Raw genomic sequence first — 22959 nt, 5'->3', positions numbered from 1 at the left:
CTGCATAACCAAGCCTCTGATCGATGCTACCAGAGCATGATGTACTTCGCTTCACTGTTCTATGTATAAAAGATGCCCATCCAGGGCGAAAACCAGCCAGGAAATGATCTCAAACCATTCTGTCCCTGGGATGATACAATCAAAATAACAGTAACTAATGAAATTCATGGAATAATTTTATATGCAAGTATAACCCAAAGAAATAAATCATATTCAATTATTTGAATATATTTCAACCTATTTTGTATTTATAAATTAAGTTTTTGATTTAAATATTTATTAATATTATTCCATAAATTTAGGATTTAATTTGAAGTAGCAACACCATCAGCTTCAATTTGTTTCCTATTGGCTGAATGCCCGTCATGTATATTGTTGCTACATCAATGACTTCCTTGCCATAGAACAAAACTACACTATATTCGAGACAATCCTAAAAACGTTAAACTGAACTAACCATACAAAGTGCCGTGTCACAGAGGACGGCGTTGTCCCGTGGTCTCGGAGAAGATTGGTTAAAATTGAAATCAACATCTTATAGGCGCGCGAGTATTTCGAACTACCCGCACTTGGTCTTGGTCGATTAAGTCCCTTCGTTGTGAATAATAATATTAATAATGAACAGGATTTTGGTTTTATATAGAAAACTTCTTCTAAATCCTTCACAAAAACAAGTCGCTGTTGCTAGGGTCTCAGCGACTTGATAGGTACATTCTTTGTAGTAACTATAGGTATTTGTACGTAGGCGAAAATGTATATACTAGAAATGTTTTTGTTTCCGCATTTTCGTTAAAAGAAACAATGACATATTTTCCTTATTTTTCCTCACGAACAGAACATGGCAAGTCACTCCGCTACTTGACACTTAACACCGTACCAAACTACTCGCCGAACGTTCCGATCCGTTTGCACAACAGAAAGAAAGGGCATTCATTAACTACCCTTGCTCAACCTTTACATGTGTCAGTTATTGCTATCGAAATCGCCTTGAACACGTGTTCGTCGTGAAATGAACGTCGTTCATTTATTTTGGATTCTAGATGAAAAATAAACGGTCCACGAATCTCTTTTCCAATAAGGTTAAACGCTAAAGGGGCCCACTGATTACCAGTCCGCCGGACGATATCAGCCTGTCAGTTGTTTGGAACTGTCACCTTTTGCGTTTAACTGACAGGCTGATATCGTCCGGCGAACTGGTAATCTGTGGGCCCCTTAAAAGGCCAACGCTACAGGCCCTGCTGTGAAACAAAGTTTAAAGTGATAGGAAAGTAAGGTAATTCAGTTTAGACGCAAGATTTCAAATAAAAATATCACCTTTTTTTACTCGCGCGAACGCTCTAAAAGCTAGATATAGTTGGTCAAACCAAATTTGTCAGTAAATAAGAACAAAAAACTATAATCATACTTTTCTTTTGGGTGCTAGTACTAGTGTAAGACAAAGATAGTATTATGATTCTCTCAATCTATATTTGAAATGAGACAGTCCTTTGACAAACTATAGTAATATAACCAAGATAGTAATGCCGTAACGTAATTAGACCCGTTGGTTGTCAATTAGTGGCGCTAATAAAAACTGACGAGGCTTTTAGGAACGGAGAATAAGAGGGACACAAATTAATACCGGAAACAGCATGAGATGTAGGCATCTACACGGCAAACGTGCTAAAAAATATCTACACTAGAACCAAATTATTAAAATCTTGCGTCTACAAATGTGCAAGTTGCGGAAAGTTTCCACAAAATTTTAAAAATGATTCATAAAATATCTAGAAAAAAATTTCTCTTTAGAAATGTATTCGTTTTCCACAAAAAATATCTTAATTAAGGGGCCCACAGATTAAGTACCAGTTCGTCGGACTATATTAGCCTGTCAGTTGTTCGGAACCTTTTGCGTTTGACAGGCTGATATCGTCCGGTGAACTGGTAATCTGTGGGCGGGTCGTTCTACCGTTTCGTGCCGATTTGGTGTCCGAGCCCACATCAAGCCTTAAAATTATATTTTTTACATGTGGTTATTTTTAAAAGGTATGTGTATGTGGTACGGAAAATGCGCCAGTTTTGGAATTTAGCTAAACCTTTAATAATCTCTAATAACCTCTAATGATCTATTAAATAAAAAGTAAAAACATGCGAAAAATTCATTTCCCTCGACCTAAAATGGCGTACCATTGTGTTCGAATCTAAACGCGCCATTATTCACGAATAACTGTGATTGCTACGTGTTTTTACTACCTTAGTCTACCGCAATACGTCAACGAAGGAGGTTTCGCGCTCTTGATTTACGAGTAATTTAGGTTCTCCTCACCGGAAAGGCACTTTGTCACGGTTACTACTCATTTTTATCCATTAAGTAATTTGGTGCTATATATATTGCAAAAAAATCACCTTGTTAATAATCTGTTAGCATTTTGGTATATCTTCATTACTTTTACTTGATGACATTCTAGCCTTAAAGACGATAAAGAAATTTAAAGAAACCGTCGAAAGTTCATTCCACTCCAATTCATCCCTCTCCATTTCTTCCAATATTTTCGGGTGAAGGAAATGAACCAGTTTGGAAGGAAATGAACAATAATTTTGTATGACAGATGTGATACCTTTTTATGTTTTTAGCCTACAGCCCAAGAGTTATATGCACACATACGCTCTTAAATCATAAGTCTCATGCTTTGAAACGTATGTATATCCAATTCTTTCGACTTCGTTAGACCGTTTAACAGAGTTTCAGGGTATAGGTTTTTACCTATACCCGACACTATGTCATGGGAATCCTGCATATAAATAAGCAGATAGGCGCGTAAGTACTTTGTGGATATTGCATATAAATAAGCAGATAGGCGCGTAAGTACTTTTTTTTCATGGCAAATATTGTAAATATATCGGATAGATACATCATATTTCCAACATTTTATAAATGCGGAACATTTTGGACAGATGACCCTATTGAAACTTATCTAACGCCTATTAATGAAATAATTATGCTAATTAAAATACTGAAAACTTTTGATAGTTCTTGAATAAAGCTCAAGAGCGAGCCCTCTGACGCCAGATATTTATGAGGAGAGTCTCACAAAGATCTGCTCCCGGGAGCCTCTTCTTGTGCTAAGTTAAAAATACGGGTTGGCCGTATCAGGGAAATTTCTTGTAACTTTGTAACCGTCTAAAGGCCAAGCTTTAGAAAAATCTAGAAAGTTCATGAAACAATGGTCCAACACCATCTAGAACTGGTGAGGAGCGTCCCATTCCCACCCCTTTTTGCGAGTTCCGCAAAGAAAGAGCAAGCAGCTCGGAGCGTCCGATTGTGGCGCGCTTTCCTGCGAGGCTGAAAGCCGAGCTTTCGCAGGAGAGTAGACCTTAAATTGTTTCAATGCCCAAATGCAACCGATGCCGAAAGCCGGGCTCCGCAAAAGGTGTTAAAAATTTATTTTAACTATTGGCAGTGGGCACAATCGTGCGAGGTCAAAGACTGAGCTTCAATGGAGCTGACCTCAAACAAGAACCAATAGCCGAATGTATTAAAAAGCAAGGCCGAAGGCCCGGGGGAGCTTCAGATAGGGGCACATTTCCGTGCAAGGCCAAATATAAATCTGCAAGAGAGCAGAACTTTGCTAAGTGAGGCCCAGTCCGTCTGATCACGTTGCGCTTCCATAGAAGACCTAACTTGAGAACTAAGAGAGCTTTAAATTTAACCAATGTGGTCTCGGACCCTCCTGCGGCTTGACCTTTGCATTTTTCCTCGAAAGTGCGACTTGTTGAGTCTACAACCCTATGGAGTTTGTTATTTATAATAAGTATTTTGATTATTGGGGCGTACTCGGCCTTTGGCCTCTATTTACACAGGGTTTTGTGTTTTGTAGAGTACGCTCTTCGACTTCCAATGGCTTTAAAGCTCAACATTGTGTTTGCGGTCCGCTAGTTTGCTTTTTAATGCACAATGTACTATAAAAAAACAGCATCTGCCCTTTACAAAGACGGCTAAGTCACATTACCTACATCGATACTGGATAGTTTAAAATTATACCTCAGTTCTTTCCCGAATAATATATTTTATCATAAATAACGATTGTTTTTTATAACAATTTGTAGATAATTTAAGCTTTTTTAATTTCATTTATGTAAGCAGTTTTTTACATTACAAATCTCATTATTATATGTTTCTAGTTCTGACAAATAATGAGACCGAAAACGAATACTGAAACATCGTAAAAAGTATTGTTAAAAAGTAGGTTATTATATTAAACAGGTCAATAGGGTAGATATACTTTTTAAAAGCCAAGATATTGATGGTTCCATCGTTTAAAATATTATCACTTTGATTTTGACCAATAAAGTTAATTTATATTTAATCTTATTTCATTTCCTTCTATTCATGTTTCATTACCTTCCCTTGCTTTTTCATTTACATCTGTGCCTTCATTACATTCCTTATTTGTTTTCCAAAAGTATAACTAGTATATAGGTGCCTTTCTTAAAATAATATACACAATACGTATACACATTCACAATATCAAACTCTACACTGTAACTTCAAAATAAAAAAAATCTCCAAAAAAGTGGTAAATCAGCACGAAACGGTAGAACGACCCGGGCCCCTTTAGAGTTCTTCGTAGAGTTTTTCTATATAGAAATTTTCGGAAATTGTTCCATTGGCTCATCAACAATTCATCACTCAAAAAGAGACAATACACATTTATCGCTTTCATATTTTACTTTAACAATATTAGCCCTGTCGCTCTTATAACACAATAAATAATTACCAAAAACGTAGAGGTAATTTCAATTCTGAAACGTCATGAATCATGCACGACGTCGAACAAAAAAAAACAAACGCGTTGACGAATTGAAATTCATATCAGAGTGACGGGCACCGGGCCGTAAAGTAATGTCCAGCTAAAGCTGCCTCAATACTTAAGTAAGAAAACGCTCGTTTTATAAAACTTATGATAAGAATAAATAAATATAAGTAAGTTCCGAAAAATACACCTTATAAACAAAGTCCCCCGTCGCGGCTGTCTGTTGGTGTGTTTGTATGTTTGTTCGCGATAAACTCAAAACCTACTGAACGGATTTTCATGCGATTTTCACATATCACTAAAGTTATTCTTGAGGAAGGTTTAGGTGTATAATTTATTAACCCGTGCGAAGCCGAAGCGTGTCGCTAGTAAGTAATATAATAGTCTGGCAAGTTAAGCTAATTTTACAGTCCCGCTCCCACAGTGGCATTGATCGCCGGCATCATTGGACAGCATATAATTACGAGCTAAAATAGAAAATTGTGGGTCAATTTTCGAAATTAATTTAGCAAACTACATAATTTAGTATACTTGCCGCAAAACTAAGTGGCGAGACAGATCACAATGCTATCTCCTTTACCCTTGTTAAGACCAACCAAGAGTGAAAGACATGGCATTATGACCTGACTCGCCACTTAGTTTTGCGGCAAGTATAGTCACTTGCTAGTCACTGTCAAATCTTATAAGAGACTGAGATGGGCGTCGAGTAGGTACCATTCAGCCGTATAATGCTGCCTATGGGTACAATTGTGTATTTTTTTTCTTAAGGTGACATTCGGATGGCAACTGCTGATGCGGCATCGCAGCTCAATGAAGACTCGTTAAACATAACACCTAACGAGCACTTACCCCCCTAGAAAAATGGGTGACCTGGAAGTCTCTAAATTGATTAAGATGGGGAGTTAGCCGATCCAAGAACAGCCTTCTGAAATGAGGAATCAACCCGGGACAAAGTGATGTACTATGCGAATGTGGCGACCTACAAACAACGCAACAGATGATGCGTGCTCCCTGTGTCCAACCATGTGCACTACAGAAGACCTTATAAGAGCTACCCCCCGGGGGTTAGAGGTGACAAGATATTGGCAAAATATTGTTTAGTTATAATCCTTTCACGCGATAAGAAGAAGAAGACTGCTGTGGCCTTGTATTATCATAGAAGCGCTATACTTGACATAGCACTTAGCATAGTGTTGGTTAGCTTAGCTCACTGGTGTCCACGCCGATGTAGACACAGCATTAACAGGCCGGCGCTGCCGGACCCGGTAAACTTCCGGCTTTCCGTAACTGCTTTAAATTCTCGACGGTGACGCCTGTCTTTTGTTTCTGTTGCGACTTTTGTTCCATTTTCTAAATGGCGGACATCGTTGGCCTTTTACAGTTGAGTTCCGAAAAAGGGATGGTTCTCTAATTGAGTTTAATTTACTTTTTGTTTATTATTTTACATGCTGCTTATTAGCAGTTAGGATTTAGTTTGGGTTAAGTAAGTAGTTTACAAAATTTAAAACTGAATAAAACAGCATTTTCCCGCGGCTCACTTGGTGGGCCTGAGGGCCTAGCCAATATGACAATCAGGACATCGACAAACGCCAAAAAAAAAATGTATTGGTATGGCAGATGCTACGAAAATACACGTGATCATTTCCATACATTATTTATTACTTCCAACGAATGCTATCTAATCTTCCTACCCAGAGGGGGGCATTGACCTAATTGTTTTTTATTTTGCTAAATGTGATGGTCAATAAATTATCTTATTTTATCTATTGTTGTTCTGAGCAATACTAGCATAAATTACGAGTATGTAAATTTTTCTGTGTGCCGCACGTTCATTCTTTATACTAAAATCCTTATATTATAAGTTATACGTAAATCTGATCGTCGTATACAAGGATCCTTGTACGCATACTTATATAGGGTTATATCTAGGTGAAGCCGATATCAGATATTTCTTGTGCAGGGCGCCACACGCCACAGCTGAGTACTAGGGTTGTCACAAATACAAGAGGTTTTGATTTATTAATTTGAATATAAAACTGGGAACGATATGAAGACATTACCAAATGAACATCGTAATAAGTTCGCATGCACCAGCAGTTGAATTACAATAGCTTTCTGGTGCCCATGCCCTAAAACTGTAATGACCATAAGTAGGAACCATAATATTGCCGTTGATTGATTGATTGATTGATTGATTGATAATATGGATTAGGTCCTCTCACAAAAGGTTCATCGAAGACCCACTTCTGTACCTACTTGTACACTAATGAACCTTTTTCCAGTGGAGAATAAGTGCCGGAAGATTCACCAAGAAAATTTTATTGTCATGTATTTTTAACTAATTTCTATCTTTGTCTTTTGTATGTATATATACATTTTGTTGTTATATTCATGTTACCTGTCGTGATTTCTTCTTTCACCCGATGGTCTCATCGGAAGATCAGCGCGGGAAGTCGCCAGCAACATGCTGAGGTGAGACCATTTCGTGACACTTTCTCCATTTTTATGTTTCTCTGCTTATATAATTTTATTTTTTGTTTTGTGCTCACGAATAAAAATATTTCTATTCTATTCTATTTTAAAAAGTTTCCACCGAATTGGAACAACCCTAGTACTGCATCGGAAATGTAATCTGGCACAGTGCACTGGCTGCAGCGCGTTCACTCAAGCAAACAGGCCACAAGTGTGTTTATATTATGTAGTCGTATTCCTTAAGGAACATCTTTCGCTTTGTATATTCTGTGTCGAGAAAATCAACACCTTTTTTATTAAAACGAGCTTCTGTGTTGTTTTCATTATACGCTACGAAATAACGAAGCAAGAATTGTTGTTTTAACTTCTCGTGCTAATATTGATACCCGTGCAAGGGATAGATTCGAATAAAGTATGGACACTAGACCGGACCGCGAATTTACAAAGCCTATACCGATAAGGTTCAGATGCGAACTGAACTGGATTAGCTTTTGTTTGGACAAAACTTGACAAAACCCTAATCCATTATAGTACAGAAATTTACTGAAATCGTATAGACTTTGTTGACTAAATTAATATGGATATTGTTGCTACAAATGCTAGTTTGTTGCGTAGTAATAATATTTTAGTAATGACTCCGATTGTATTGTATTAATTACCGTTCGTGCTAATTACTTAACAATACCTAATTATTATTTTTTCACTTTAGAACTATGTATATCAGTTGAGACTTCTTATTAGGACACATTTAGTGTGAAATCGTAATACAATTATAAGTAGACTGAATTTTATAATACATAGGTATATAACGAAGTAGATGATTTATTTAAGGACCAAGATTTACTACGGTGTTCTGCTTTTTCTCCGAAGTTTTTTTGTCCGAATTTCACTTGCCAACCAACTTTTCGCAGATGACTTACTTTGGCAACCAACATTTGCCAAATTTTCATCATGACAAATGACAACTTGAGAGAATGATTGTTAAGTAGATTATTATTATGTGTACAACGTTTGGAATAAGTACATTTCTTTGGTCAAATCTTTCAATTGGCTAAATATTTATTATTAATACGATAACGTCTAGTCATTTCACAGAGTTTACAGAGACAAGATAGGTGCGACGACGAGCGAAGCGAGGAGTAGCGTGTTAGGTGAACTGCGACCGAACAGCGAACCGACTGTTTTTTACATCAAACGACCTACTTTTCTGGCAACAGTTCATTTTCTCGGGGGGTCGCAGTTCTAACCTAACCTAACCCACTTTTCTGGTAACAGTTCGTTTTCTTAGGGGTCGCAGCTCTAACCTAATCTAACTCACTTTTCCAGCAACATTTCGTTTTCTTGGAAGTTGCAGCTTTCTTACAAATACATAGGTCAAAATGACAGAAAAAGACAAACGATTATTAGCTAATTGAGGATTGTAGCGCGTTTATGAATAAGGGGGTAAGAATTTACATTGTTCACGATAAACAAATATGACGGCGAGACTCCGCTCGCTAGGTATTTTGTGAGAGCATTAATGTTTAAATATATCGCGACAATAGCTAATTCATTTGAGTAAATGAGTATTATTAAAATTTTGATATCACATTCAAACGTGACTGACCTCACTAAACTCGACTAGGTTTTGTCGTGAATAATATTTGAAAATATGTATGCAAAAAGCTAATCCATTTCAGTGACTACTTTTTACCGAAACGGTATAGATATTGTTAAGTAATATGCATAAACAAAAGCTCACCTATTAGACTCTGAGTCGTGACTGAAATAGTATAGCTTTTGTAAATTCGCGACCGGACCGGGGCCGGGCCAGAGCTCCCGGCGCTTCGTTTACTATGGAAAGCACCGCGTAATCACCAATTAGCCTTCATAGAAAATGACATGTCGGACGACTCAGCCCGGGCACGGCCCGGTCTAGCGTGAGTCATCCTTAATGAACCACACGCCATGCGAGTGATTCGAAAAGTGGAATCTTGACCGGTGCGAGGGTTTCAAGGCACAATGCCGAGGCGTCCAACACGTCATTTCCTATGACGGCTGATCGGTGATCACGTGGTGCTTTCCGTAGAAAACGATGTACCGGAAGCCCCGGCCCGGCCCCGGCCCGGTCTAGCGTGAGTCATCCTTTAGCCGCAAATGCCCGGCATTCTCTTTCTATTTCACCCACGGACATATCTCGTTGGAAACCTACTAATGGAGGGCTTTAAATTCTCGTGAACTTTAGGAAATTTCCTGCAATTCTAGGATTTTGAAAATGTTCCGCAATTCGGCAAGCAATTGAAATGATACTACGGAAAAGATTCCCTACAATATTGAAGCATATTCAAACTTTAAAAAATGCAACTTTATTTGAAACTGGCTTCCTCCTCCAACTTTGTTTACATAGAATTAATACATAGGGTAATTTTTTTGCAGGTCTTATATTATCTATGATTTATTAATTTCCGCTACCTTAAGGTTGTCTGGAAGAGATCGCTTTTTAGCGATAACACCGTCTGTTGTTTACCTCTGCTTGTGTCTCTGTTTTCTTTTGCATTGTTTTCTTTTATATAAAATAAATAGTATTTGTGTTATATTCTATTGTATTGTATCTCTATATTTTTTTTAATCTAAATCAGTTCAGCGGTTTAAGCATGAAGAGGTAACTGTAAGGCACAGTTACTACATTCTAGTTTGTAATATTAAAAAAGTACTCTCAAATCAGTATCAAATCCAGTTTTGAAAGTTCAAATATACCGCATACCTAGCAAACGTTGCATGGCATTGTGCCAGGCAGAAAGCGGTTGCGTCGCCAGCGATGCTCATTCTGTATCACGGGATTAAGCACACACCTGGGGTTTCGATAATAAGCCCCATTTCTTGGACTAAAGCCTGTAGCAAGTCTTGGCAAAGTACCTAGTCCAGTGGGATTAAAATGTAATCAGTAATCACCTCTATAATTTATTGAGTGCGCCCGCCGGCCAACTAATTACCCCCGTTTATGGTCGCCATTATTTTGGTTATAAAACTTATAAAATATGGACGTGAACTGAAAACAATTACACTATAGAGTTGCCACATTGCACATAGTTGTGAGGAACAGAATAAATAAACACAATGCGACAAAATTAAAAACACGTTTTAACATTCCTGACAACATACACCTACGTGATTTAGTCGGGTTCACTGTTGCCCACCAAGCACTGATGGATAACAACAATAGGTAAGTACGTCTACCGTTTTAACGTGGCACTTAGGACTTTTTGAAGTAGGCATAATTGAAAAGAGAGATGACACGGACAAACAATAATAGCGCTTATCTGCTACTCCTACTGAAAGTTCCATAAGACCTTCTCGTTCGGTCATATCCCCTTGCCCCCTTGTCTCTATAGTAAGGTCGCTCTGAGGATATGACTTATGTGTGACTTATACAGAATGTCACCATCACGTAAAAAGACAAAAAAGCTTATTAGTAAAAATTATTCAGTACAATTTCCCTAAAATGAAATCATCATTAATATTCAAATCCCATCTCAGAAACTTTATAATAGATTCAGAATGCGAGTCCAACTGTACCTCGCGGACTAATAAATCTCCCCTGATTTACTGCCACCAAGATTACCGCTGTATTAATATTCTACAATCGCGTTCGACTGTACATACCTTAGATAATATATACTGTCGGACTTGCAGCCTGACTGAATGAAATTTAGAGAGTGATTATAAAAACACGTTAGTTGGAACATAATATATATGTGACGTTCCACGGGAAAAGGTACCTTATGAGGGTTTCTAGTTTCGGAGATATGAAATGTTTTGTAAAGAGGTGAAAAAATGCTCAATTTTTTTTTATTGTGTGATCTGAAACCTTAATGCGTAACGTTTGTTTACCTGTTTTTATTTTTGTTATAAGTTAGTTATAAGCCTAGTAATGTCGTCTCAGAGTTTAGTAGAAAAGGTACCTTATGGAAAAAAGATTGAAAATTCCCAAAAAAACTAGTCAATACGGGAAAAGAAGTTTGGTAGAGAACTGTATTAGCATTCTGCAAAACTAATTTGATAATTTCAGTTCTGGTTGGGGCGCCTCGCAAATATTATAACCGTACATAGACCGACATCACAAATCCAAGTAGCCTGCTATTATACCAAAGTTACTCTCGTCAAGTCTTTCTTAACTAGAATAATCTTCATTTGGTTTGGTCGCATGCAGTAAATCAGCCATTGGTTTGCTGAAAAATGCCAATACCCGACACATTACCTTATGGAATATCTGAGGTCATTGAACCTCAATGCCGCTTATCTTCAATAGCAACCGAAATATATTATTGATAAGAAATAGACAATTTATACCATTACCAAAAACATATGTCTTTGCCATTACCAAAATATTATTAGTTTATCCTAACTGTTCCATCATCATCATGCCTCATCATGTAACTTAATCACAAGGTACCTTTTCATTACATACAAATTATTGGTCTTTTTTAAGATTATTATGACGAAGAACTAATTAAATTTGGGGCAGTTTAATGTAAATTAATATTTTCTATTCATAAAAGATAAACTGTAATATGATTGATATTTTGTAGTGATGTATTATTAGATTTATTTCCATAAGGTACCTTTTCGTAAATGTATGGAGCAAATACTGTTAAACTGTGTGTAAGTTTAAAGTGGCATAAGGGGTTAAATATAGTATTTAGTTGGGGTTTTAGGATTTATTTCATTTGAATGACAGAATTTCTTTCATATGTGCTCAGAAAAATTGATTGTGTGTCACATTAAAAGTAAAAATATTCAATTTTGTGATTTTATATGAAAAAGTCAGAAAATACATTTTCACCTCTAAATCGGTATTGTTTTTTGCTTAAACTGTCTGTCAGTGTCGTTTTCTAATAGATAAAATTTAAATCTTGAGAGCTCATTGCAATCAATCGTGAAAATGAAATAAAACTTTATTTTCAAGAGATTGGTTAGTATACACATAAATCAGTCGATATCAAAAGTTTCTATTTGCATTACAGAACAAGTCGCTATATTTTTTTAATCTCAGATATATAAGGTATTATTATTTGTAGTCAACTATGTAACTTACTTCAGGAACATAGTTTTTTAGGCGGCTAAACTTAAAACTTCTCTATCGTAAAGTTGCTCATTCCACAACATTATTTTCAAAAAATCATATCTCTGTAACTACGCAACCTAGAAGGTTGATCTTTTGTGTTATCGATAGCTTATTTATTGTATATTACTGGGGTATGCATAACTCCATACCCGCCATAAGGTACCTTTGACCGTGGGACGTCACATATTAGTAAGGTGACAGTCCATTTCCAACGACAGCAGCACTACCATTCATTTTACTATGGAAATTGATAATAACACCGACGCGTTCCTACTAGTAGTGCAGCTGCGGTCAGAAATGGAATGTTACCCTTAAATAACGCAACCTAAAAGCTAACATGCGCGCGGCGCGCGAGTTTCTCGCAAGTGGTGCGCGAGTTGCTTGCAAGTGGCGCGCGAGTTGCTCGCAAGTGGCGCGCGTGTGGTGCGCGTTCAGCACGTGCCCATCGCGTGTGCGCCACGTTCGGACAATCTGAACGCACCAGTGATAGCTTACTGATTACAAATACAAAAACAATACAACATTTTAAGATCTTAGGTATTTAGGAGATAGGAGGTCCATATAAATAAAATAAATAAATAATAAATATTAGGGGACATCTTACACAGATCAAACCTAGCCCCAAACTAAGCAAAGCTTGTACTATGGGTGCTAGGCGACGATATACATACTTGTATAGATAAATACATACTTATATACATAGAAAACAACCATGACTCAGGAACAAATATTAGTGTTCATCACACAAATAAATGCCCTTACTGGGATTCGAACCCAGGACCATCGGCTTAGCAGACAGGGTCACTATCCACTAGACCAGACCGGTCGTCGAATATATTTTCTCAATTCTATAATTGAAGTTTTTACCTTAAAATTTCCTAACAATACAACTTACTTAGAAATAAATAATCCTGTTTAAGCAAATCCTGGCGGAATGAGCGGATTTTAAAGTTCCCGCCATCTTGGAATCGAAGCGGGAATTTATCAGGAATTTATAACTAGGGGATTTTGAGTTTCAAGCCTGAAATCTTTTAAATACAAATTTGTTTATTTATTTTGTTGTGACGTGATTCCATAGAGATAAAAAATAAGTTCAAAATCTAAAACCTAAAATCTAAAATTTAAATATTTACAGAGATATTCAAAGGATCGCCATGGACGTGTGCCACGATTATAAACTTTAAGGTAAAGTGGCGTACGACCACGGCTATCCTCTGAATCTCTGTAAATATATAAAAAAATGATAACTCTTATAATTTTCCTGTATGATAATTTCAGATAAGAATTCTATCGTGTTTCATACTTTTTAGAGCGCGATTTGCAGTAGTCGGGTTTTAGTTTTTGAACTTATTTTTTATTTAATTAATATTTGAAGTCACTTTATATTACTTTTGCGAGGGCGTTCTCAGTACAGAAATGCACGCAGAGCGCCGCATATATCGGGCTACGCCCGACAACCTTTGGCATGAAGGCGCCTTATTCGGCGCCTGGCTTTGGAACACGTACAGCGAGCCGACTCTTTTAGTATGAGGGCTTTGGAACGCATACATCGTGCCTCGTACGTCGGGCTACGCCCGACTCTCTTAGTATGAGGGCGCCGAAGGCGCCCGGCTTGGAACGCGTACAGCGAGCCTCGTACGTCGGGCTACGCCCGACTCTTTTAGTATGAGGGCGCCGAAGGCGCCCGGCTTTGGAACGCGTACATCGTGCCTCGTACGTAGGGCTACGCCCGACTCTTTTAGTATGAGGGCGCCGAAGGCTCCCAGCTTTGGAACACGTACAGCGAGCCTCGTACGTTGGGCTACGCCCGACTCTTTTTTTTGTATGAGGGCGTCGAAGGCGCCCGGCTTTGGAACGCGTACATCGTGCCTCGTGCGTCGGGCTACGCTTGACTCTTTTAGTATGGGGGCGCCGAAGGCGCCCGGCTTTGGAACGCCTACATCATGCCTCGTACGTCGGGTTACGCCCGACTCTTTTAGTATGACTCTTTTAGTAACACGCGGATAGATAGAATCCAGAGCGATTGTAGATTCGTAGTTCGAATTACCTACCAGATAAATTAATGTTTTATTGGGTGCATGCAAGCAAAGCCGGGTGCAAAAGCTAACAATATGTATATATTTGAAATTTGCTAATTAAGCTCTTTCAAATGATATACAACACGTCATCATTACTTATTTTTATTTTTATGGTTCGTGACTTTATGACCTCTAGAGGGCGCCGTGTTCATTTTTTTGTCACGTCATATAGCCTATAACCAGCGGACGATTAAGACGGTTCGAATGACATGTCGTTTGTCAAATTTCAATGAGTACTTTAGAAGTTATGAGGGAACAGATGAACATACATACATACATACATACCCACAAACATACCGGTCAAAATCATAACCCTCCTTTTGCGTTGCCGTAGTCGGGTAAAATTAAACTGATGCTTGAATAAAATTTACTTAAAAATGACAAATAGAAGAACTTACCTTAAGCAGAATTCTACACCGGTATGAGGTACATACATAGTTACATACTTCTAAAATTCTTTGCATGCTTAGAATATTTCGTACGTTTTTTGAAGTGAAAACTTCTTTAGCGGCGCTGTGCACTTTTTGTGATGGGGAAAAAATGTTCAACTCGCAACAGGTCATGTGACCGTAAGATTCGTAAGACGTAAGACGGACACGTGACCTGATCGAAAAACTGTTACCTACAATGTTATTGAGTTTTCACATCTGCCGGCACTCCCGGAGTGCAACCCGTTGTTAGGGTTCCAAATGCCAAATGGCAAAAAACGGAACCCTTATGGATTCGTCTGTCTGTCTGTCTGTCCGTGTATGTCAGAGCCACTTTTTTCCGAAACTATAAGAACTATACTGTTGAAACTTGGTACCTAAGTAGGTGAACCGCACTAAGATTTTCACACAAAAATAGAAAAAAAAAACAATAAATTTTGGGGGTTCCCCATACTTACAACTGAAACTCAACAATTTTTTTTCATCAAGCCCATACGTGTGGGATATCTATGCCTATAGGTCTTCAAAAATGATATTGAGGTTTCTAATACCATTTTTTATGTAAAAATAAGGAAATTTCAGTGTAACCACAACCTCTCCAGGCTATTCATTCATAACTTACTAATAAATACCGGACAAGTGCGTGTCGGACTCGCCCACCGAGGGTTCCGTACTTTTTAGAATTTGTTGTCATAGCGGCAACTGAAATACATCATCTGTAAAAATTTCAACTGTCTAGCTATCACGGCTCATGAGATACAGCCTGGTGACAGACAGACGGACAGACGGACAGACGGACAAACGGACAGACGGTTAGTGGAGTCTACGGGTACGGAACCCTAAAAATGGAATATGGCCTTTATAAATCTCACTGGGCAAGACGAGCCTAGTCTTCGTATCAAATCTAGATCCATTACGCTAGAAGCTAGTTCTCATTCAGCTCGTATTAGATTACCAAGCCTTTCACTCCGGCTTGGCTTTAAGACAAAGTGCCCGCAGACGCAGAACCATTCAATAGAGCCTTTTATTCTATTTCAGTCAACAATGGGACAGATTTATATCATTATGGTTAGTGTATGACCAACAGAACTTATGTATCAAATATCATTTTCATCACACTCGCTCAGTAAATGTGGAATTGCACGCAGGTTTAGCGGGAGTTATAGAAAAAGCGTTCTCCCTAGGGAGTTATGAAGTTTCTAGTGCCATAATTAACAGTTTTTTGTCTTTATACTTAATTTTTGTATCGCAAGTGTGATGAAATACATTGTGTGTAACTCGGGGCGTAATAATATTGCAAACTCGAGTCTATAAATCGCTTCGGCAAGCCGTCGCGATTTAACTTACTCTCTATTGCAATATTCAACTTACGCCCCATGTTGCACAATGTACTATTACAGTACATATGGTGCTACTTTACTGCCCTAGTGTGGTAATCAGCACAATACGTGCCAATGTCAAAAATTTAAAGGGCCATATGTACTGTAAAACGTTGTACGATACACGTGCGAATAGGTAATTCGCAACTCGTGTCGATTTAAAACACTCCATTCAGTCGTGTTTCAATTTATCACCACTCGTAGCCAATTTCCTACTTTTCACACTTGTATCGTAATATACTAATTGATATTTACCAGTCGGTTTTCGTGCAAAACATCGTGAGGAATTGGAGCTAATCCTAATAAGGCCCAGTTTTTTCTTTCAGTTGGTCAGAAATGTTGCTTTCGTAAGAATTAGTATACATCATAGTCTAATAAAACATGGTCTTCCATTCCCAGAGTGACACGGGGCTACGTCACAACAACATGGCCGCTATATATAGCGCTATCGCATATTATCATATAGCGCTGTCGCATGATGACGTAAGCCCGTGTCAGTTAGGTGACCTAGAAAAGACGGGAATGGAATACCAGGCGGAGTATATTATTATACCATGGTATACATAAGTAAATGGCAACCCCGGCTGTCAAACGATAAGCAGCTGATTTTGCTAGGTCCCTTGTAATTATTTTAATTTTAATGATATTTCATGTAATATTAAGCATTAAAAGTGTGAATCAAATAGTTTTAACATTAAGTTTTATGTATACATAATAAGTGAAGTGCTTTAGTGACGTTTACTAGTGTCTTGTAATATCTCAGATTTGTAGCCGTTACAGGTTATAAATTTGAAACCTGCTTTCGCCTTGGATTCCTTTCTGGGTTTTTTTTTTATCACTAATATTTACTAAGTGTGTTTATAATAAAGCGTTGATCATTGTACAGGGTTAGAACGCAGTGTAGATACAGTCAATCGTCACTATTTCACGTAAGTACGTACCTAAATATCACTTAGCTTGAGTGAGCGATTCCTTGTTTATTTTTGGGTTTAAGGTGAAGGGGTGGGCAAAACCGTAAAAAAGAGGTGTCTTTGTCGAAATAGTTTGGTCATATTATGGCATATGGAGGCCTGGAAAGTGATTATTCCTGTCGAAAATACACTCAAGTATTGGATATTGTAATCGTTATGTGTCTGTCTGTTATAATGAAGTCTAGAAAGTACATTTCATAACTAGTTTTAATAAATACTTATATGCATTTTATTCCATCCGGACAGAATTTTACGACAGCATTTTTTTTTAACTTACTTGTAAGACCTTTGTCTATTTTCTAGTATAACAGTTTTCTTCCAAATAGTTGTAATAGGGGTTGTAGACCCAAAACCACCTAGTGCCTACGATTATTCGTCGGACTACGATTGCTCTGTCATATTGCGCAGGCGCTTTTGTAGCGTAAGGATAAAATTATTACACGAATCTATACCATGACATAGAATAGAGTGTACTCTTTTAAAGAAAAATCTAATATAATGCTTAAATTATTCAAAAATAAAATAAAAAATGATCTAAATTAATTTAGTAAATTACTTGGATTTGAACATACTTTGATTTTAAAAAGTTTTAGATTCTAGATAAAGCATTTTGTAGCAAAGAAAGCGACGTTGCAAGTTCGTGCATTGTTCGAAATCGCCACGAGCGCTTTGCACTGTTGCCAGACTGGTTCGTTGTTTGTTGTTTGGATATTGAGAAAACTTGTCAATCTTGCTTGACATTGTGTTGTCTATCGTTCCACGATTCCGTATGAGTTAGCGTGTATTCCTTATTGTTTTATTCCTGTTACTTGTTGTTATTTGTTATTGAACTTAGTGTTTTGTGTGATGCAAGTCGTTTCGTACTAACGCACGTGTGCGTACGTACTTTATGTTTGAAAATCCCTTAGAATGGGGAACAAGAAGGGACGAAAATCTAGTGCATCAGTGAGATTGAAGCGAAAACGAAAGCAAACATGCTCCGGAATGTCGTTACAAAGCTGCTGCACAGTAAGTACCTACCTACAATAACATACTTTTACCTCTCGTGACATGGATCCGTGCGTGAGAGTATTGTTTTGATTATCAATGTTACTTTCAATGATCAGTTTTAACAGGCCGCATACTAGGGGTTTAGTCTAGCAGGCCACGTTTCATAGAATTAGACCAAAAAAAGTCTGCAGCGATTTTCATAGCCAACGCAGTGCAACTAGTGCAAGTGCTATTTATAATTACGTCATATTTTCATAGAAGTTTGACGTTTACTGATCAATAACAAGGTACAAAAGAAGAATTTCCTTGTCATCCTTATGTCTTGCCTAACGAAATAAGAATCTAATGATCTCGTTAATTGCATGGAATCTTTATAGTATAGCTCAACTACACTTTATTCTTCTTCCAGGCCACCTGATCCACATGACCAAATTGACAGTGAAGTGTGTCAATCTGCTAAAGAAACCACAAATCAACCTGAACCGTAAGTTTTATTTGGATGAGTAATAATATTAAGTAGGTACTTATGTTTAATTTTACCTCACAGCCAGCTTAGCCTGCTTTTATGCTGGCTTGCTAGCTAGAACCAAACTGGTGGTACCCGCAGATCATCATACCTTACCCACATGTCAATATTTAACAAATTCCTTACAGCATGGATACAATTGGAACCATACTAGTAAGCCTCCGCTGTCTATTTTGTCTGTCCATCTGTCCATGTGAATGAAAGCAGTATGTCATGAACCGTAATATGTTCATATTTGAAGTTTTCAGTGCGTTTCTTCTGTTGTTACTTACAAATGATAATAAATTGCATTAGGTACCATAGTGTCTGTAGTCAATAAGTCGGTCAGCAGTTAAAAATTTCTGTAAGGCAGATACAGATGGACTGCAACCTAACTGCAATTTGTGTATGAACTGCACGCCAAATGCAATGTCAGCATGCAGTTTCCATACAAGTTGCAGTTGTGTTGCAGTCAGTCTGTACCGGCCCTAAGCAGTTTGTTTTAAGTAATACAAGTAAATGATTTTGTGAAATAGGTCCGTGTCTGGTGGCTATGTAAATACCTTCAGTCCCAATATCTATCTGTAATTTAATTGAGTTGACTTGTTTTAAGCAGGAAATTGTAAATAAGTCAAATTACAAACATGTTTTGGTTTGTCATACATGGAGTCGGACACATAATGGAGCATGATGGTTACTTGTTTGATTACGGCTTGTTTATATTTTTCATTGTTACAGATCTTTTTCTGCTTATGTAGACTATTTGAGTGAAGACACTGAAGGAAATGATTTTAATATAACACATGAAAATATACCTACTGGCCCTGAACAGTAAGTAAAGATTTTATTTTATATTTATTACATGGGTTCAAAACATTGACATATATCTAAAGACTGGCCTTACACGGGCGATAATTTGTGAGTGACACCGCTGAACAGCACCATTCTTAGTGTAATGCCCGTATGGGTCTTTAGATATATTTAAATGGTTCAAAATAAGTGAATAATTGTATCCCAACAATAACATAAGTGTGAAATGAGAGCCAAGTCCAATATTAAAAATATGACTGTCGTTTTTAACTCGCCGACAAAATAATTGAGATCTATATGGGTGCCAAGTTCTGTGCTGTGTAGAAAATCCTGAAATTATAAAGGATTTGACTTGGCTTTGATTTTGTAACCTTCTCTGAAAAAAGGGAACCTATTACTTACAAACTACTTAGTACATTTTTCTTCCTCACTCTGTATAGAATATGGCCGGTGAGAACCTTTAAGTTTTTGTGATCTCTAAAGCCTCCTCTCCATATCACGATATGGAGACGGGGCTTAAGATGTGCCTTGACTCCCTTCTCCCAGTGAAGCGATATACATGTGAAACTGTATTTGTATGAAATATTTCTATAAGTTTATTTCTAAAAGGTAGGTTTAATTAATGTGTTGCTTTTTTATTAATAATTTTCTATAATTTCAGTGGCCATGAAACAAAATATGGCAGGAGGATTGCAAATGTGGACCAGTTCTTTGACAAGTTGCAAGAAATATCATCTCATGGCCCTCTCAATTGCGGATTAAAATCAGTTCAGATCATATCATATTAGAGACCCAGCCTACATAAAAGAAGCCATTCATGAGAAAGAGAGGAAGAAAACATCTGCGCCACCAAGAAAAAGAAAACTAGCCGCTGAAAACAGTGAAAACATACGCCCCCCCGCTGTCGTCGTCGAAATAAATAAACGATGAAAACTGGTTTATTTGTATTATTCCAAATATAACATTATAGTGTTCAAAATTCAAAATTACACAAAGAAAACCGAGATGTTGGTTTTTATTTTAATGGTTCTGCTAGGTAATGCAAAAATGACATTATTAAATATTTTTTCAAACTGCTTTTATTATGTGTAATTCTGAACACTAGGAACTTTTTAGGGTTCCGTACCCAAAGGGTAAAACGGGACCCTATCTATTACTAAGACTTCGCTGTCCGTCCGTCCGTCCGTCCTTCCGTCCGTCCGTCCGTCCGTCCGTCTGTCCGTCCGTCTGTCTGTCACCAGGCTGTATCTCACGAACCGTGATAGCTAGACAGTTGAAATTTTCACAGATGATGTATTTCTGTTGCCGCTATAACAACAAATACTAAAAACAGAATAAAATAAAGATTTAAATGGGGCTTCCATACAACAAACGTGATTTTTGACCAAAGTTAAGCAACGTCGGGAGTGGTCAGTACTTGGATGGGTGACCGTTTTTTTTGCTTTTTTTTTCGTTTTTTTTTTGCATTATGGTACGGAACCCTTCGTGCGCGAGTCCGACTCGCACTTGCCCGGTTTTTTATTTTATTAATTGCCTTTCCATGCCCAGTGGCGAATTTGCAGTCTTGATCGCCCTAGGCCCCAGGCCCTGAAGTAAGTACAGTCACGCTTTGTGATTGTTGAGCCATTTAGGCTCCTAATGGTCTAAGATCCCACATATATGGTCGACCTTCACTAATCTGTCTGGCGGATGAAACTATGAAAATATGAAAGAAAATATGTTCCAGAACATAAATAAATAGGGTTGCCTAAAGAAATATGGTCAAGGCTATTTTTAATAAATTTTTGAAAAAAAATTTTTTAGGCAAATTTCAGCGATTTGTCTGACGAACGAAATAAGTTTCAATGGAAAGTATACAACTTGTACAACATAAATCATCTACGTTGCCTATCTTTTTCCGGTCACTATTATGTGGTTGCCGTGTTTAAAGAGGTGATTTTATATCTATAATTGCACTCATCTGTCTGACGCTTGAATTATACATCAAAATGATGGTAATTTTATTGCAAATACAATGGTATAGGGTTGCCAGGCTTTTAATTAAAATAAGAAGGGAAGACTTTTAGCGATAACTCATAAACGGCTTAACTGATCAAGTTTGTTTTAATTTTATTTGATTGAGTTTTTTAAGCACTATTTTCAAGATTTTTTTCATATTTTTTGGACAGGTGGTTCAAAAGCTAGAAGGAAAAACCTTTTTTTTTCTTTCTAAACTATTATTTCCGAAATGATTCACTTTATCAAGAAATGTTGTTTAAAGACCCCTATTTATTTTGAAAGGCCTATCCAACGACATCCCACACTGTGAGGTTGAATCAATAAAAAAATTGTCACACACATTTTGTTTCTTTCAAAGCGATTATATCCGAAAATATTCACTTTATCAAAAAATGATCTTTTGAGACCCGTATTAATTTTGAAATACCTTTCCAACAACATCCCACACCATAGGGTTGATACGAAAAAAAAAATCCTAACATTATTTTGTTTCTTTCGAGGCGATTATTTCCTAAAATATTCACTTTATCAAAAAATGTCTATTTATTTTAAAATTCATATCAAATGACATCTTACAACGTAGGTATCAATCGAAAAAAAAGAAAAAAATGTATGTGACCATTTTTTTCGCTTCAACCCTGTAATGTGACATGTCGTTGGATAGTTCTTTTGAAATAAATACGGTTTTTTAGGAAACATTTTTTGATAAAGTGAATATTTTAGGAAATAATCGCCTCGAAAGAAATAAAATGTACGTGAGGATTTTTTTTTCGTGGTAACCCTATAGTGTGGGATATTCTTAGAAAGGTCTTTCAAAATGAATACGGGTTTTAGTAGAACATTTTTTGATAAAGTGAATATTTTCGGAAATAATCGCTTTGAAAGAAACAAAATGTGTGTGACAAATTTTTTACCGTTTCAACCTCATAGTGTGGGGTGTCGTTGGATAGGCCTTTCAAAATAAATAGGGGTCTTTAAACAACGTTTCTTGATAAAGTGAATCATTTCGAAAATAATCGTTTAGAAAGAAAAAAAAAGGTTTTTTGTTCTAACTTTTGAACCATCTGTCCAAAAAATATGGAAAAAATCATGAAAATAGTGCTTAAAACTCAATCAAATAAAATTAAAACAAACTTGGTCAGCTAAGCCGTTTATGAGTTATCGCTAAAAGTCTTCCCTTCTTATTTTAATTAAAAGCCTGGCAACCCTTATTTATTTGTGACCGGATTTTCGCAAGCAACCCTATATAGTAGTATACCCTATAATGGACACGGAACCAGTAATGGGACAAAAAAACACAATTCCTCTAAAATAAGTATATAAAAGTAGTTTATAAACACTGGATATATTTTTATCATAAATAAGAGTCCTAGAGCTGATTATATTTGAATTCGGTTATTTTTTAAGAAATGTGCGTCAACCCAAAAGTTG

At 37.1% G+C, this 22959-nt stretch overlaps 1 long non-coding RNA gene across 1 annotated transcript; it reads left to right on the top strand.

Annotated features, from left to right (window-relative positions):
- The first annotated feature begins 17898 nt into the window (after window positions 1-17898).
- On the top strand, window positions 17899-20422 carry LOC134797298 (uncharacterized). Its single transcript, XR_010145065.1, has 4 exons — window positions 17899-18233; window positions 18625-18699; window positions 19459-19551; window positions 20192-20422. It is a non-coding gene; the product is annotated as an uncharacterized LOC134797298 (long non-coding RNA).
- Window positions 20423-22959: the final 2537 nt, after the last annotated feature.

The sequence above is a fragment of the Cydia splendana genome, chromosome 15, assembly GCF_910591565.1.
Source record: "Cydia splendana chromosome 15, ilCydSple1.2, whole genome shotgun sequence".
NCBI classification, from domain to species: Eukaryota; Metazoa; Arthropoda; class Insecta; order Lepidoptera; family Tortricidae; genus Cydia; species Cydia splendana.
The sequence above is the reverse complement of the archived record's forward strand: the minus strand, read 5'-3'. Positions and strand labels throughout refer to the sequence as shown.